Source organism: Kryptolebias marmoratus, linkage group LG7 (genome assembly GCF_001649575.2).
Source record: "Kryptolebias marmoratus isolate JLee-2015 linkage group LG7, ASM164957v2, whole genome shotgun sequence".
Classification (NCBI taxonomy): domain Eukaryota; kingdom Metazoa; phylum Chordata; class Actinopteri; order Cyprinodontiformes; family Rivulidae; genus Kryptolebias; species Kryptolebias marmoratus.
The window spans coordinates 21,082,611-21,099,803 of NC_051436.1; the positions used below are offsets into that span (position 1 = coordinate 21,082,611).

General features: G+C 36.6%; 1 protein-coding gene across 2 annotated transcripts in view; it reads left to right on the forward strand.

Moving 5' to 3' along the window:
• ndrg2 (NDRG family member 2) overlaps window positions 1-17,193 on the forward strand; it is a 68,991-nt gene that overhangs the window by 31,604 nt on the left and 20,194 nt on the right. Inside the window, exon 1 of one of the 2 annotated variants that reach the window (XM_037976651.1) lies at window positions 14,787-14,792. The exons of the other annotated variant lie outside the window; for it this stretch is intronic. The gene's annotated coding sequence lies outside the window, so the exon portion shown is untranslated. Of the gene's footprint in view, window positions 1-14,786; window positions 14,793-17,193 lie in introns of those variants that run through there. 2 annotated transcript variants of the gene reach the window in all.

Here is a 17,193-nt window from a genome sequence, read left to right on the forward strand (position 1 = left end):
GAACTGAGGAATGACTGTGATGACGGACGGTTACATAGTGCAGGCGGGGCCTGTGACTTGTCGTCATCACGTCATTTACCTAAAGGCGTGATTAAAGGTGTCTTCAGCCAGGACACGCGGGAGCGTGATATCCCATAGTACATATGTTGTACCGAGTGAATCGACTGAAAGGGAACCAGGAGTGTTTGTCAATAATTCCTCAGGCAGAGGGAAAGAGGAACTAAAATCTGAACAGCGCAAACATGTACAGCATATTTGTGAGGTCACTTCCTCATGAATCTCCTAGCAACAAGGCACCACCTTTGATAAAACTGCAGCACAGTAATAGGCTGGTATGTAAAAACAACAGCACAACAGCTACCTGAAAGAGGCTGCTGTAGTGCTTGTGTTCATAACAGTACAATACAAAACTCTTAAATTGCCTCTAATATTTTGTATTTTGCTTTCTGGCCAACAGGCTTTCTTGTAATTTAGTGGTCTTGATCAGTTCTTCAGGCTTTACATTTTTTCTTTAAAAAAATCTTGTCTTTAGTTGAGTAGAATAATAACAGTTTGACAGACATTCAAAGTATTTGGCATCGAAGCGATTTCCAAAGAGCTATTAGCTGAAAAAATGAAATTTCACATCTGGGTGTACTGTGAGCCTTAAAAAAAGGTTTTGAGCTGAGGAAAGGATGAAGAAGGCATCATTCTTCAGTTGATCGTTCTCTGTATGTAATAGTTCCATGCAAATCACCTTTTTGGAGCAAAAATACAAATTTATGTGTCAAACTGTGTTATCTGTGGTATTATATCATACAACTGTAGATTAAAGAAAGAAAAGGAAACAAATTGAGTTTTTGTGACAAGCCACTGTTAACAAAGTGGCTGATGATCTTATTTAAAATAATTATTTGCTAAGTTGTTTGTGATGTGTCGACACAATTCAAAGTTTATCCATTGAGTTAAGCTTTTATAGGCACAAATGATTCATAGGTCTGTGAGTCTTGTAACAAGCAAGAACAACTTGGAAAGCTTGAAGAATCACTATTTTGCTTAAAACCACTTTTGAATATTACACGCCTGGCTGATTGGAAGAAAAACAAAGGAATAGGGACGGGTGGGGAGATCAAGACGTTTGCAAGGAGCTGTAGCTGTCAAATGTTACTTTAAAGCATCAAACATATAGTTGTGTCAATCATGAATAAAAAGTGAGTAAAGAAAATGAATGACTGAATAGAAAATAAATATTAGCATAATTAGCAGTAGAGTTAGCAAAAGTATCAAGTAAATTTCAAGAACAATGGTTCTGAAGGGTCTGAAAGAGATCTCAATCTATTGTAATATTTTTTAAAATAAAATTAAGTACTTTGAAATGTATAAAATTTAGAAAGATGAAAAATCATAGCGCCCATCTCCTGAATAAGCTTAATGTTCTGATAAAACAGTTAAAATACCAAAAAGTATGGGGAAGTAGGTAGATGCCAAAAATGTCTGAAAAAACAATAAAACATTCTCAACAGCATTCTTACAATTAAGTTGATGAAACAAAACAAATTTTAGAATAAAACAGATAAATGGATGTCAAAAGATTAAGATGTTCCTGGGATGGACTTGTGACCTGTCCAGGGTGTACCCAGCCTCTTACGCAGCGACTGCTGGGGATAGGCACCGTCTGCACCATGACCCAGAACAGAACAGTGGGTATAGAAAATGGATGGATGAATGGATGACTGAGATGGCTTTGACTCAACTAACAAAATCTTTAAAAGAAACACATTTTAAAATGTGTTCAGCCTTTTGTCCAGCTACATTTCAGTAAGAGAAAACAACATTTAGCTCAGAGATTAATCGTTACTTAATGTTTCAGCACTTATCGGGATGAGTGTAGCTCAGAATATTAACTCGATCACAGTAATGTCATTTCCTGTGTCCTGAATTAGATCACCATGAGCCAGCTGTCACAACAATAATAAAAGAAAAAACTCAGGATGACAAGAATAGGGCATTTTTAATAACTAAAGTGACACGAGACATTTGCTGACTTCAAGTTCTTTTCAGAGAATACTGAAATCAGTCATTTGGGGTGTGATGTAACATTTGTTAGGCCTGTTTCCCCTCATTTGTGTCTGCTGTAAGACCTTACACAGTAAGAATATAAGAGTAGTTCAGGGTGCCATTTCACTGAAGTCTAGGTGAGTCTGAACACCTAATCTATTATCCATTTACATTTCATTTATCTGCCCAGTCAACCACAATGATTATAATCCCTTCATGAAATGTTCATATGTGGCTCCATAACGCTGACTACATAATTCTGCTCAGCCTTGACAATAATGGACTAACTGCTCTAATTATGTTTCCGTAAAGCAAGATACCATTTGCCCCTTATGACAGCATCAGCTATTATCAGGGCAGGGAAAGTGTAAACGATGGATATTAGGATGGACCAGACTCAGCTCATGATACAGTTGCAGGCTGCCATGTTTGTGTGACTCATTTATTGCACATCATGTAACTTATATGATGCACAGATGCCTTTGGCATTTTTCGTGAGCACTGTCACATAGACTGAATGTCATCATGAGCTTGTCACCAAATGCTGCAGAATGTAGATATTTCTCCTCATATTGCTATTTAATGGCGCCATGAATAATCACTGAAACACCCTTACTACTATTGTTTAATTTCAGTCACAATTTCTGTCCCTTTTCATGCTTTGCAGACAAAAAAGAAACAAAAACAAAACGCATGCATATTATGCATCCAAACATGCCATGTGATTGGGACTAGTGAGCTGCTGGTGAATTCTGTTCACTTTATGGAATCTACGTAAATCACTAAAGTGATCCAGTTCACTTGAGTCATATGAGTCGGTCATGCTGCCCCCCCAGCCTCCCGCCAAAATACAAAACAAAACAAAAAACTATGGTTGTTTGCATTATTCAGAGATCTTTATGTTGTGCTTCTACATACAACAAAAACGTAAAATGTACAAATGAAATATAAGTCAACCAAAATGTTAACTTATGTTAAATGTAAGTTCTGTATGCAAAACATATGTAAACACATTTCTACAACTCATCTGAGTTGGCAGCATTTTGGGGGATTCTGCTGTTTCTTTTTTGTTGTTTTTGTTTGTTTGTTTGTTTTGGTGAGTTTGCTAACTTTGTGACTTAGCAGCAGTCTGCCAGAGGACATGTAGGGTCCGGGTTGATTGAAACCTCAGAATCGTGAGTCCTGAGTCAATGTGGGGATTGAGATCTTTTGAGTCAATAACCGACCAGCTCTAATTTGATAGAAGCGTGTCAAACAATGTAGACAAAATTTGCATAAAACTGTGAGAAATTACCTATGGACAACAGTGGGGTTTTGGCAAAATGTGATGAAACATAGCCCTTGTTGGAGTTCTATAGGTCAGTCAAACCTCACAGTGTATCTAGTTAGTTGATAGTTGATGATGTCACACCAACTTTTGAGCTGTCTAGAATTGTTTAATCTATTGCAGACAAACTAATCTTACTTCCACAACTATTTTGGTACATACAGAAATTATACATCAAAATGTAGACATTTTTGTCGTCTTTTCCTCAGTGTGTCAAGGAGCGGCACACACAGTTGTGTGTTACCTTAAATGAGCCACTGGCAGCAGTTGCATTGGCACCCTTCAAAGTTTTATCAGACACTTTGTAGTTTTACCATTTTGATTTCAATTAAGCTATAAAACATGAAAACTAGAACTGAAAATAGTATAAGATCTTAAATGCTATTGTTACTCGATTTTCTGGTTGCAGCAACCAGAATTGATCCAACTGCACTGATGCTCTGGTGGCTACAAGGAGGCAGATGTTTGCAGTTTGGTTCCAAAATCATTTGGACTGCCTTTCAAACATATTGGAGACTCTTAGAACTGCACAATAATTGTCATATTTTTGACTCAAGTGAATGAAGTCAGGAGGGAACGTTTTAGTGTCCACAATCATGTGTTTATCATTATAAATGAATGGGTTTTGAACCGTCTTGAACCAGAAGTGTCATTTATGATGAACACTTTGTGAATTATTCAACTCTTCATACACTTACAAAAACACAAATCATAGACAGTGCATCATACAGTATACTATAGCACTATTATTTTGCAGCAGCCTATTGCACAAGCGTTGAATATATTGTTTGCATATGTATCTTCTTGATTTTTTCTGTTAAAACTGATTTCTAAAATATGCTTCTCAATTGCTTTGAAAGATGTGATGCATAGTTGATTTCTGATAAAGACTTGATCATTTTTAACATCTAGTATGTGAGTAATTACACCAGTGGGAGAGTTAATTACATTTGAGAGCAGCTGATTGGGTTTCTTAAAGCTGAACAAGTGTCTGGATTGAGACCCTAAAGCCCAAGTACAAGAGAAGAAGTCACAGATGTAATACCCCGTCTCAGTTCTTCATATTTGTCTTGCATTTCTATGGCATATTGAGGCATGTGACTGTAAGAAGAAAATGCCATATGTCTGCCTTATTTTTACATCTGAATTTCTAGCACACCAGTGCTCTTCAGCAACTCTAGGTTGCCACAGATTATTGATCATGTACTTAAATTTCTTGTCATGAATACAACAACTTTTAAATGTCCGATAAACTCCTTGATAATGACAGTTATGTAGCAATGTCTGTACAGTATCATTACACTATCTGATGGTACGGTATTGGGATGTACTTGTGACGCTTTTATGGGTTGTGTAATGGACTAAAATTATTCGCTGGCCATCGCCATTCTAACAACCAATGATTAATAAAATTTTTGTTCAGGTGTGTTAAGACTTTTTTTTTTATTGTTTTTTCTTTTAGTTTGTTTTTGAGGAGGAATGTACTGGATAAGTGAAGTAGGGCTGTTTGTGCCCAAAAGAATACAAAATCACTGAAACTTCTGACAACAAATACAACTCTAATTACATAAAAGTGGGGCGTTGTGTTAATGGAAGAAACAAAACAAAACAGAATGCAATAAATTGTAACACTCATAAATGCATAAACTTAAAAATAAGGTAACTTTGAATTTGATGGCAGTTGGGACGGGGACATGTTTGGATTTGGGGTTGTACATCAGATCTGTGTAACCAGCTCCAAGCTGATATGAAGAACTCCTGGCAGATTTACCACACTGAGAACAGACATGTGGTCAGCCGCTAACATGATGCAGCACACATTATCTTTGAAAGTTGGAACCTGCAGAATAATGTCTTGAAACAACTTATTGTCCAGATGACCAGCCCCAGTGCACTGTGGGGCTCTGGGAGTGCACAAAGGAAAATATATGGGGCACAGCCAAAACGAGTGCTTGGAGCTCCACATCTGGTAGTGGTAATATGAATAAAACCAAACATTTGTTTAATTAGCTTGGGCAGTGTTTAACAGCTCATGTGTGGGAATTAATCTGTCATATGTCAAAAAAGCCTCTGTGGCACATCAAGCAGGTGAATAACTCAATGAACTCATTTGTGAGGAAAAACTCTGCTCTACGTGGTCTTACAGCCACGTACAGCAGATTTATTTTTGTCTGGTTTATACATTTGTAAATTGTAGGCTTTTTTATTTGGTACATTGGGTTGTTGTCTGTTGGAAAATATTTAAAGCTTCAACATTTCTCCTATCACTGTTTGATTAAGACAAATAGCGTATTTTCAGTACTGATAAAACATTTCCATTTGAGGATTAATATAAATTCCTTTCAGTTTGTAATGTATGACCTCGACTTAGCGCTTGAACTCAGTATCGAATCATATGTTGTAACCTCTGCTGAGTTAAAGGTTCAAGTGACTGAACTACAGATAATAGCAGGGTTTCCCCCAGCGTATTATAAGCCTGGAGCCTGGAGCCTGCCGTCAGGCTAAGCTCTGCTTGTTTATTATAAATACGTCATTTTTTATACAGGCTTTTTTTCCACCCGCTCCCCCAAACTACCTTTATGTACCTCACCGCGTGAGGGTATACGTGCCAACAGTGACGCAATCGCGCTGTCCCCGCCCCTGCACAAGGTCCCGCACGGTGCCTAGTCGTGCACCTTTTGTAAATTGGGGCGGACCGTGCGTGACGCTCTCCGTTCAAAATGGACAATTTTGGTGCTCTAGCGGAGCTGGTTTGTGTGTATCAGCATTTATATGATCCCTCTATGAGAGATCACAAAGATAATCAAATGGTTCAAAACTCATGGAAGGAGATTACTGCTGCATTCAATAAAAAGGAGCGTTTATAGACCACAGAGGGAAGAAATAATTAGTCCTATGATGAGCAAATCACAACTAAAGCAAATAAATCAAAGAAAGTCAAAGTGAATGCTTTAAGTTTAAACATCCTCTCTGTATCACAGCTAGAAACAACAGCTCTTCCTCCTGAATACGTGCAGCCATATTTGATGTGACAACCACCTGCTCTCTTTTTTGCCGTATTTCCACTGGTTACGTAGCGTACTGCCCCCTGTCTTTTCGGAGAAAACTGCACCGTCGTAAGCGCCAAGTATAAACGCCCCCACCGCGTGCTCAGGTCCGCGTGCTGTTCACGGAGCCTGCGTGACTCTAATGAGCCCTGAGGCCGAGACACCTTCAGCTACCGCTGGAGTTAGCAGGTCGCTGGAGCCACAGCAATAAACATCGATCGAGCGGGTTTAACCAAAAATGGTTAGCTGAGCTGAAATTCAGCAGGTGGCTTTAGAAGACAATACGGTAAGCATGTTTTGTGCTTAGTAAAAATATTAGCCTTATTAAACAGTAAAATGATGCTATTAAATTCAGCATTAGATATGTACAGCAGCAGTACAGTACAGCATCTCTCTGTTTTTTAGAGTTCTCTGTTCTGAATGTACAAAAGACAGTGGCTCATTTTGTTCAAGCGCTAAGTCGAGGTCATACATTACAAAGTGAAAGGAATTTATATTAATCCTCAGCTTTAAAAGCTCAACTCCACACACTCTATTTCTAAATTGAGAAAGCTCCTCGAATGAGAAGTGAAACGTCTTTAACTACAGAATAGAAGTTTTTGTAAAACTGTAGTTGGGTAAATATTTGGCACAAATATATTACAATATCAAACAATAAATAGCCATATTTTAACTTTCATGTAAACTTTAATCATTTTTTTTTATTAAATCTTGGTCGGCTGGTGAACGACCACCTACCACCGGGCTTAGACTCTTTTCTGGGGGAAACCCTGAATAGTGTCTTTGTTAAATGTAATTTAAAAAATATAGATTATCCTTTTTTCATATATTAGACATAAAGTTGAGTTGTCCAAGATCTGTGATAAGTACTGAACTTGTAAAAACAGTATTCTACCATAAAATTATAGTTATGATGGGTTAAAGCATATTTTCTAGAAATAATGCTTCTGTTTGTTGGGCTGCAGTGGCAATCTGAGCACCTTCTCCAAGCTGTTTATTTTTTTCATTTTATAGCTAGTGCCTCCATTGGGTGTATTTACCCTTACTCTAGTGGTAAGGTCAATTAATTTGTGTGTGTGTGATAGAGAAAGAGAGGGAGATCATGGGTTAGTCTGTGCCCATGACCCAGATAAAAAAATCGATTCAGCTACATAAATCTGATTTATTTATTTATTTATGCTGTACATAACTAAGTAGATGTTCACTGATGTGAACAAAATGAACCACTGTCTTTCGTACATTCAGATCCTCACTTGTGATGTTTATTGGTTCTATTCATGCTTTGCTTTGGTTTATGTTCACAGCTACACTATGGAACAAGGAAACTAAAAGCCTGTCAGTCGAGAGGGAATCTGAATTTCATGCTTGACCAGAGAGAAGCATGTTTGCCTTCATTTGTTCTCTATTTCACTGCATTTGATTTCTTGGAATTCAATGTTGTTGTACTAGTTATTGAATGACATCAAGTCCTGGCATTAAGTAGCTTTACTTGTGCGGTTTCTTTTTATTACTATAGGATCAGTTAGAAAAATGGTCCATGTTGTGACTGCAGTTTTCCCATCTGTGTTATAACAATATTCACTGTTTGGAAGGAACCATTTTAATGTCAGGCTTGCATTTCCCTTGAAATGGCAATAAGCAGATAAGGCTAAATATAAGCTATGGAAAATTTTAGTCTCCATCCCTAATTATTTTACTTGGTAATTTCTGTTGAACTTAGTTCAGACTATGCATAAAAATACACATTTTATATATACTTGAATAGTTATTTTTTATAGTTATAACTTACTATGTATTGTAAGCATTGAATATGTTTTTCTGTAACAATAACCCTTGAAAAAATGGGGTGGGGTGGGGGGTGACTTAAGTTGAAAGGAATATTTAACAAAAAGCAAGCCAGTACTAAGTCTATAAAAACATCTGAATACAAATCTACATATGAGATATTTAATATAATCTGGCATTCTATATCCTCCATTTGTAATCTTAGAAAATAAAGATTGTGTTTCGGCTTCAAAGATTGGCTCAAACTTACTTTGTATAAATGAAACTTTAATCGTCATAATTTCAGTGACTGACTTCAGCTATGGGTTAGCAAATAATGACTGACAATTACCTTCATTCTCATGGCTCCTTCTGAGGACAAACTGCATCATTTATGTTAAATTGAACAATGAAGCTTGTCATTTCACTTTCCGGTAAACTGTAGCATTTCAGCTTATGTCTGTCATCCATTTAGGTATGACTGGGCAGAATTTTTCAAACAACAATTTGACCTCAGCAGACAGTTTATGTGCCGATGTCAGGCTAAACTGCACACTGTTGTGCACTGTGGACATATAAGACTGGTAGAGTGGTACCCAGATGTGACAGCGGTGAAGCCCAGCAGACTAACACGATTTGCTTCAGGGGAGAGAACAGAATCACTTCTGAGAGTGGTCCTGTCTGCAACACCTGGGGCTCACCCCTGTGTGTGCATGTGTGTATGCATCAGTGTGTTAGCTAACATCAGGTAAAAAAAGCACTTTCCACCATAAAATATTTAAAACATATGCTTTCAGAAAAACTATGTCTGCATTTTATTTTTTGCATGGGTTATTATTGTATTCTGACTACAACTTTGGGCAAGAATACCACAGTTTCATAGCATTATGGTATTAAATAGAAGTGGGAGGTAAATCTGTTTTAGATGCATAACACTGTAGACTTGGAAAATTTTGAATCAATTTTCAAATGTCAAAAATCAATTTTGCTAATGGTAATCTCAAACAATCTGCCACTTTCAGAGAATAAACAGAGTGGATGCTGCATTGTGATGTTTGTCCTAGTATAGTTCCCGTAGCTTTCTGTAGTAGAAACATGATGCAGTAAAGCTGTGTGTTTTCACATCCTTTTCATCTTGAAGAATGTGTCTAAATCATAGGTGATGCTATCATAACATGACTGTCTTTAGTAATGATTTTGGGCATAGTGCTAATCCTGTAAGTATTGCTCTGGTGTCTTCAGTGTTAAGTTAGCATCTATTCTAATTGTTGTTCAGCAGCCTGCAAATAATCTTTGACACATGTTATTGTGTAGTCTTTATTAGACAGAAAAAATATAAAATTCAGTGTACTTTGGTCAAATAAGCCACAGTCAATAAAGTTTCAAGATATAATTAATTGAATTCATAATTGTTTTATAATCGCATCACAGCTCTGAATTGTAATTGAGGGTGATGTGCCTAAAGTTCCTAATTCTAGTATTAAAACCAAACAACCTAAGGGACAGTTCGGGTTGAGGGGTTTTGAGACAAAGTTAGAGAGGCAAGGCTGAGATGGTTTTGGACATGTGCAGAGGAGGGAGAGGGTATGTTTTGGACAGGGAATGTTGAATATGGAGCTGCAAAGAACAGCAAGTCCAAAACAAGGAAGGTTTGTGGATGTAGTGACGGAGGAGAAGCAGAGGGTTAGTGTGACAAAGGAGGGTGCTGGGGTTATGGTGAAATGGAGGCATATGATCCATTGAGGTAAAGAATAAATAGACAAATTGTAGAATGAGATAGTTTGTCAAGTAGTATGCAGAGAGTTTGTCTGAGTTTAGTTTACTGTATTTCCTGTTGTAAATTGTTCAGTTATTTTAAGTTTTTCAAGGGTTGAGGTGTTTAATCATCACCAAAAACGCATTCCCTTTTAAACGAGATTGAGGAAGGGGCTCATGTTGCCGACCACACCGTCTAAATCAGCTGCAAAGAAGATGGTTTTAAAGACAGATTATAGGATTTTGGTTGTAGTTGACCTAAGCTTTTCACATACAAAATGTATGATAAAAACTCTAAGCAGGTGACCGGAAACTACAACAAAAACTGGGACACTTGTAAACTTTAGAAACCAATAAGACAGTTTATTTATGCCATCAAGCCAAAGGCCAACTCTAGTACCCTAGGTGTCTTATTATATCATAAGATACAACATTTGTACGGCACAACCTTTGTTCTGCAAAGAACTGCCTCTGTAAAGTGTCATGTGCTTTAAAGAGTTTTCAAAAGACAAAGAAATATGAAGACCTCTTACTATTCTGACCTCAAACACTCCTCACCCTCTAATGTCTTAAATTCTTTGATATCAATTCCTTCACGTACCAAATGCCACAAGGTTAGCCTTTCAGCCTTCAGCTGACATTCTCAGTTAAGGTGACCTTAATGCTCAGATTCTCCAAGCCTTTAGACAACTATTTATATTTTTGGGTGTCCATGCAGTAGTTCAGGCTCTTTACTCAACCACTGGTCACGGCAGAGCAAGACCTGAAAAAGAAAAAAAAAAGTCTGAATGTTTCTTCTTCACCGGCTGTTGTGTGGTGGGAATAAGAGATGAAAAGAGAGATGGAAGAAGTGGGACAAAGACCTGTTGTCACACTGAAATGAAGAATAACGACTGATAGGAATGGAGGAGGAGGTGAAAGGAAAGGTAACAGCGTGACAAAAAAATGGATGGAGAGGGTTATAAATAAGTGCAGAAGTGTGAGAAAGTGGGAAAAGCTGATGGAAGTAAAGAAAGATAAAAGGGAGATGGAATGAAAGAAATGTGTCCTGTGATCACAGCTTGTTGTCTTGTCTGGTTGATGACTGATGAAAGAAAGGGGTTCAATCTAATGTTGTTGAGGCCTTTTTATCTCTGTCTGTTGAAGTTTTTATTTTATTTTATTTTTTATTTTTTGCATATTTTAGACAATATGATCAGTTTTTTATGTAGCTAAACCTTTTAATGGTGGAAATCAAGCTCTGTTTGTTCGAACTACTGGTGACTGTGTTAGTGTAACAGCAGTGGAGAAACTAGGAAATTTCAGATAAAATTTTGAAAGGTGTTAGAAAGAAAGTTAAAAATGTGGTCATAAATGGATAAAAATATAGTTGATGAGGCTCTGTGTTAAATGACTTTATAGTCATGTTTGTACACTTCAACCAGCAATATTTAAGGGTCACAAATCTATTCCACTTTTATTTTGTGGGTAAAAAGTTTGGGAACCATTGGTCAACATCATACCGCTACCAAAAGTCATAGCACACTAGTCCCAATCGAGTTTGATGTATAATTTGCATTTTTCATATGTTATGGCACATTATTACGGACAACAATTATATCATTATCTGAACAGAATAGTTGTAAGGGAGTTTTAATGCCCCTTTTCTACAGTTACTGCAATTAAAGATACGTTTTCTTCAAGGAGTGATGGACCACTTTATAAACAGACTGTAACTTGCCAACCTCTTCCCACTGAAGATCTTTGTAGACCTTAGTGTCGGAGGTCTTTAAGGGACTGTCTTCCTTTTTACAGACTTTTGTGAAGTGATTAGTAGACAAAAACAAAAGAATTAAAAAAGTAAAAGAGAAGATTTAAGCTGACAAGAATGTGGATAACAGCCTCAAAAGTTATTACTGCTTTTCTTTCAGGCTGTTACTGCTGACAGATTGTAATCTAATAAGTTCATATGAAAAGCATTCAAAAACAGATGAATGGAGAGGGTCAGAAACAAATTACCGCTCTGTGAGCCTGCCAGTATTGCTTTCAAATAATTGGCAAAAGTTTGAGTCTTTTGTTTCCCTTCTGGCAATAAAATCATTTTACGTTTTGTTGAAGTGTCCATCAAGCTTTTTGACAATATTTGTATTCCTCTTTCAGGATATATTAGCTTTGCTGTTTCTCATATTTATAAGTTTTTATAGTATAGTAAGTATAAGTATGGTAAGGTATTAAAAAAGGTTGTTAAAATATTTACAATTTAGCAAGCTTCTTAGACTGACATATATGCCAAAAGCAAAGGCTGTCTCTCCAAAAACTCAGCTAACTTGAACACTTGAGCACTAAAGTACAGACATTTAAGATGATAACAAATATTGACACACATCTGAGACTGATACAGTAGGTGTGTTTTTAGTAGTCTAAATATAAATTACAGTGGAACAGTCATCCTGTCTTAATCAGGTAATAGCTTTTGTAAAACTAACTGGATTGATGTCCACTGTGGACAGACTGATATAAATCATATTTATTTAAAAGGATTATAGGGTGTTTATTGTAGAAACTTTGGATTTTGTGAATTAAATATTGAAAATATTGATTATTTTTACAATAACTATTTATAATTCAAGTAACCTGGTGTTTACTATATACATTTTGTGAATGTAATTAGGCCAGTTTTGGTGACCAATAATTGGTCCATCCACCTTTTTTTTCTAAACAACAATCAGAGAATGGTTGTTAAATCTGTTGCCTATTAAGCTATTAAGATAAGCCTTTTTTTCCTGTAATTTAAGGACAGTTTGGCAAAACCCCGTTTCACCCTTTCCACCACATGTACCCCTATGTTTTGTTTGTTCATGTATTCATGCGAGGGTAGGGGTGTCCCAGATATTTTTGTAATGTAGGGTAAGAGTGTAAGGGTAGGTCTATTGGGCTTTCCACTTGCAGTCTTTATAACCATTTGAGGTCATTTGTGTTTTGTTTGTTTTCCCACTGCAGATAGTGCGGTTGCTCAGTCATTAAAAGTACGTTTGTCAAGTCTTTTATAGCTCCTGCTTCAGAATAGGCAGCTTCTTAGCTCATTATAGACTTTTGAGTGACACAAGGGGATGTGATTGGTGACTCTCTCAGTCAAGTTTTTTTTAGCCCAGACCCTGACATGGGCCTTTAATATTAGCTATCTGCAAATGGTAAATCTGATCTGATTTTGACTGGAAAATATCTAGATATGATTATTGATTTGGCAGAAATCTACAAAACCAGCACAGTAGGGTGAGGAGATGCATTTCATCTAATGGTGAGCTACTGTAACACTGAATCAAACCCATGGGAATACTCTTGAAAATCTAGTCTCAAGTGTAGATAATTCCTTAAGAATAGTTTTAGAAAACACTAAACCCATTTGTTCTGTACTCTTGTTTTGAATTGTAAATTGGCAGTAAGTTTTGAGATTTGTTTAAGTAATGATCACCAGGCCCACAGCTCTGTGATCTAAAGTTGGTTCTGTCAGGTTCCCTGCTGCAGCCTGCAGCTGGCAGGCTGAATCCAGAGTCACTGGGTGGGGACATCTCATTGGATTGAAGGACAGAGACATGGAGTCAGAGTGACAGAGCAGGACGAGAAGAATAAACGGAGGAGGGAGGGGCAGGCTGACAACGAGGATTGATGAAAACAGATTGTGACATATTGGACTAAATGCCATCGCTCTGGATTATGAGTTTTAACTGCACATGAAACTAGCTTTAATGATCTTAGCCAGAGCAATTACAGGACACAATCTGACCACTGTTTCTTGCAGCAGCAGATGAACTGAACAACTGTTGTCTGACAGCTGAAATGTGGAAAAGAGACAAATGAGAATTGAGACGTGCCTTTTCCTCTCAGGAAGCAGCGTTTCGCAGCCTTCTTTCCCCTCCTGCTCACCACGAAATTCTCTCTGTCGCTCTGTTTCTCTGTCCATGGTGACAGACGGTGCCTCCTGTGCAGTTTAGCAGTTATTACACGCTCTACAACACACAGACTCAGATAAGGAATGATGGATGATGGAGGGAGTTAGGCAGATTACATGATACATCAGCAAACTGGATGAGAAAGTGTGTGTTTGTGGAAGAGACAAGTAAATACAATGATTGAATTATACAAGGTCGGACTAAAGCTGTTTACTGTACAATGTTAATTGCTTTTTTTTAAAGACCACACTTACATGTTACATAAGTAATGTAATCTGTAATCAACTTTTTGACACAATAAAGCATCCACAAAAAATAAATACATAAATTGTGCAGTAAAATTCAGTATAAAGACTAAAAACAGAAATTTGTCCAAAACAAAAAGTTAATTGATGTTTTTTCACTGGGGAATTCAGGAGTTATCACATGACCAAAAATCAAGACATGATACATGCATGAAAGGCTGTTGACATGGTAACACAATCATTATGTTTTCAAAACTAGCAATAGTAGAATAATAGTTTTATTAAAATAAAATTAATTCTGATAAAATTTTCTTTTTTGGCAAATTAACTGTTTCAGGCCACATTCATTTATTTATGTTTAGAAACAACAAAGTGAAAGAAAGGACATTAGCATTATTCAGTTCTGCAATTTCCTGAAATGTTTTAGCATTCTTAAAGGGATAGTTCGGACATTTTGAGGTTGAGTTTTTTGGGAAGGTTATAAACAGTTATATCTTACTTCTTGAAGATAGAGTGCCTTAAAAACCCTTTGAACTTTTCTACATTTTGTCTTGTAGCATCCACAAACTTCAAAGTATTTGACTGGGATTTTTTATGTGACATAGCAACACAAAATAGTGCGTAAGTGTGACATAGAAGGAAAATGATGCAGTTTTCAAGACTATTTACGTATACATATCTGAAAAAGGTGGTGTACATTTGTATTCAGCCCTCTTTACTCAGATTCCTCGAGCTAAAATCTAGTGCAACTAATTGCCTTCAGAATCAACTAATTAGTAAACTCCTGTGTGTGATTTAATCTGAGTATAAATTCAGCTGTTGTAGAACAGTAATGATTAACCAGCATCACGAAGACCAAGAAACACACTAGAGAGGTCAGGGATGAAATTGTAGAGAGGTTTAAAGCAGGGTTAGGTTATAAAACAATATCCCAAGCCAGGCCCATTCATCAGGTGGCCTGTGGGCCGAATAAAGCCCTCTTTTAAATTTCTTTAGCCTCCACAAAGCTGCCAGAGTCTTAAACTGATTTATCTGAATATGATGCTTAAAATATACAAAACAAAGTTACTTCTAAAGCTTGAGTGTCATATTAGGCTAGTAAAAATCTGCCTTTTTCAAACAGGCCATCTATGGTAAACCTAAATAACTACAGAGAGGGCTAGGAAAGACGTTTACCTGTGTACAGTTGTTTGGTTGACCCATCTGTCTGACCTGTACAGAAGATTTTCATGTCAAATAACCATGTGCAATTTGACGGTGATGTAAAAGATTATAAAATAGCATTTGCTTAAACCTCTAAGAAACTTTAAGACTGGAGTAGTTTCAAAGCTGCAGCAATTGACTTTGGTCTTGGACTAACCGTTTGCTATATTCATCTCAGAACAAATGTGCACATTCAATTATAAGGAGAACAAAGTCTGACTTGAACTGTTTTTACCCTCCTTTCATAGTCTGATGGTTTTATTGTTTTATCTCTTTCTGTTTTAATTAGTCTGACTTAATAAGCTGCCTGTCGGTTTGTTGCTCTGCTGTTGTCTTTGAGAAGGACAACCTTGTGAAATAATACACTAAATCTTGTCTTTGCATAACTGATAGTGGCGTAGACAAATCTAAATTTCATAATTAATTTATTTAGCAATTGGTTCAATTAATTTAGTCGAATGAAGGCAAGTATATGTATATTTAAATGAGAAAAGACAAAGAAATATGCTAACTGTTCAAGCAAATAAACACTCATCTTGTTTCATTTTGAAATATTTGAGATATTTCTTTTATAAGTTCAAATAGTCTTTATGACTTAAAATAAAGCAATCACCTTTAAGAACTGGTGCTTTCCCTGTTGTTTTAAACTGGAATCTTTTATTTAAGCATGCAGTGATGGTGCTGCTAAGAGGCAGTGCTTGGCTTGACATCTGCACACTGAGTTAGTGCCAAATGCGTATATGGGTCATGTATATAGCACCACACATAAAGTAGCAAGCAAACATGTTTGACTGGATGGTGCGCATGAACATGAAATCAAAAACAGACATTCCAGCATATGAATCATAGATCTTTCAACAATAAATGAATCTGATAACTGATAGCTAACATCTGGATCCTGACTGTTGAAAGCTGAAAAACAAAAGAAAAAAGCATACACAAGTGCCTGTTTGGTTTAACCTAAAACTGAGTGAAATAAAAATGGAGAAAGACACTGATAGAGTTTAAAAAAAGGCACAAACAAATGCAAATTCTCATACAGATGAATACAAAAGGAGGGTAGGAGAGAGGGATGGTGAACAATGGGGGCATTGAGTGTTTCAATGTATGTGTCGGGTTCTTTGGTGACTCATCATTTTTGTTTGAGACCCAGAAACATACGGTTTACCCCTGGGAGGGTGGCTGTTTATCCTCTGATATGGCCATGCTCTTACACACACACAAACTGCCCTCCTTTGCCCCTCTGATGTAATGTCAAACCTGCAGATATAAACAGTCATCAGTGTCTAAGAGCCTTACAGGCACACTCATACACTACAGTCCATTTAAAAAGGCCTCAAATCTGGGATTTAAATGTCAGATTGAGCATAAAGCTTTGTCACAAATACATTAACAGAGATTTCTAAATCATATCTTTGAGCTTTAAAAGATTTTATCACTTAAAATTAAAAGACAGATATACAGAAATGAACTGAAGCATGACACTTGTTTTATAAAGCTTGAAAACATGATCCAAAGAAAAACATAATTTCCTTCGCTAAGGAGGTTGTGTTTTTGGTAGTGTTGGTTGGTTGTCCCTCCATTTGTCCATCTGTCTGTTAACAAGATTACTGACAAACTAATAAATAGATTTTGATAAAAGTTTCAGGAAAAATCAAAAAGCAAAAATCAAGTGATTAAATTTTGAAAGTGATCCAGATCCCGATCTGGATCCTAGATTTTTTTATTGACCCTATGTCCTTGGTGTAGGTTTGCACTCCCCAAGTGCTTCTAGTTTTACTACAAAACAGATGCAAAATTGTTTTAAAATGGCCAAATAAGTAAAAAAAAAAAAAAAAAAAAAAAAGCAGGGCAATACACTGACTGAATGATTTTTAATTTTTTTT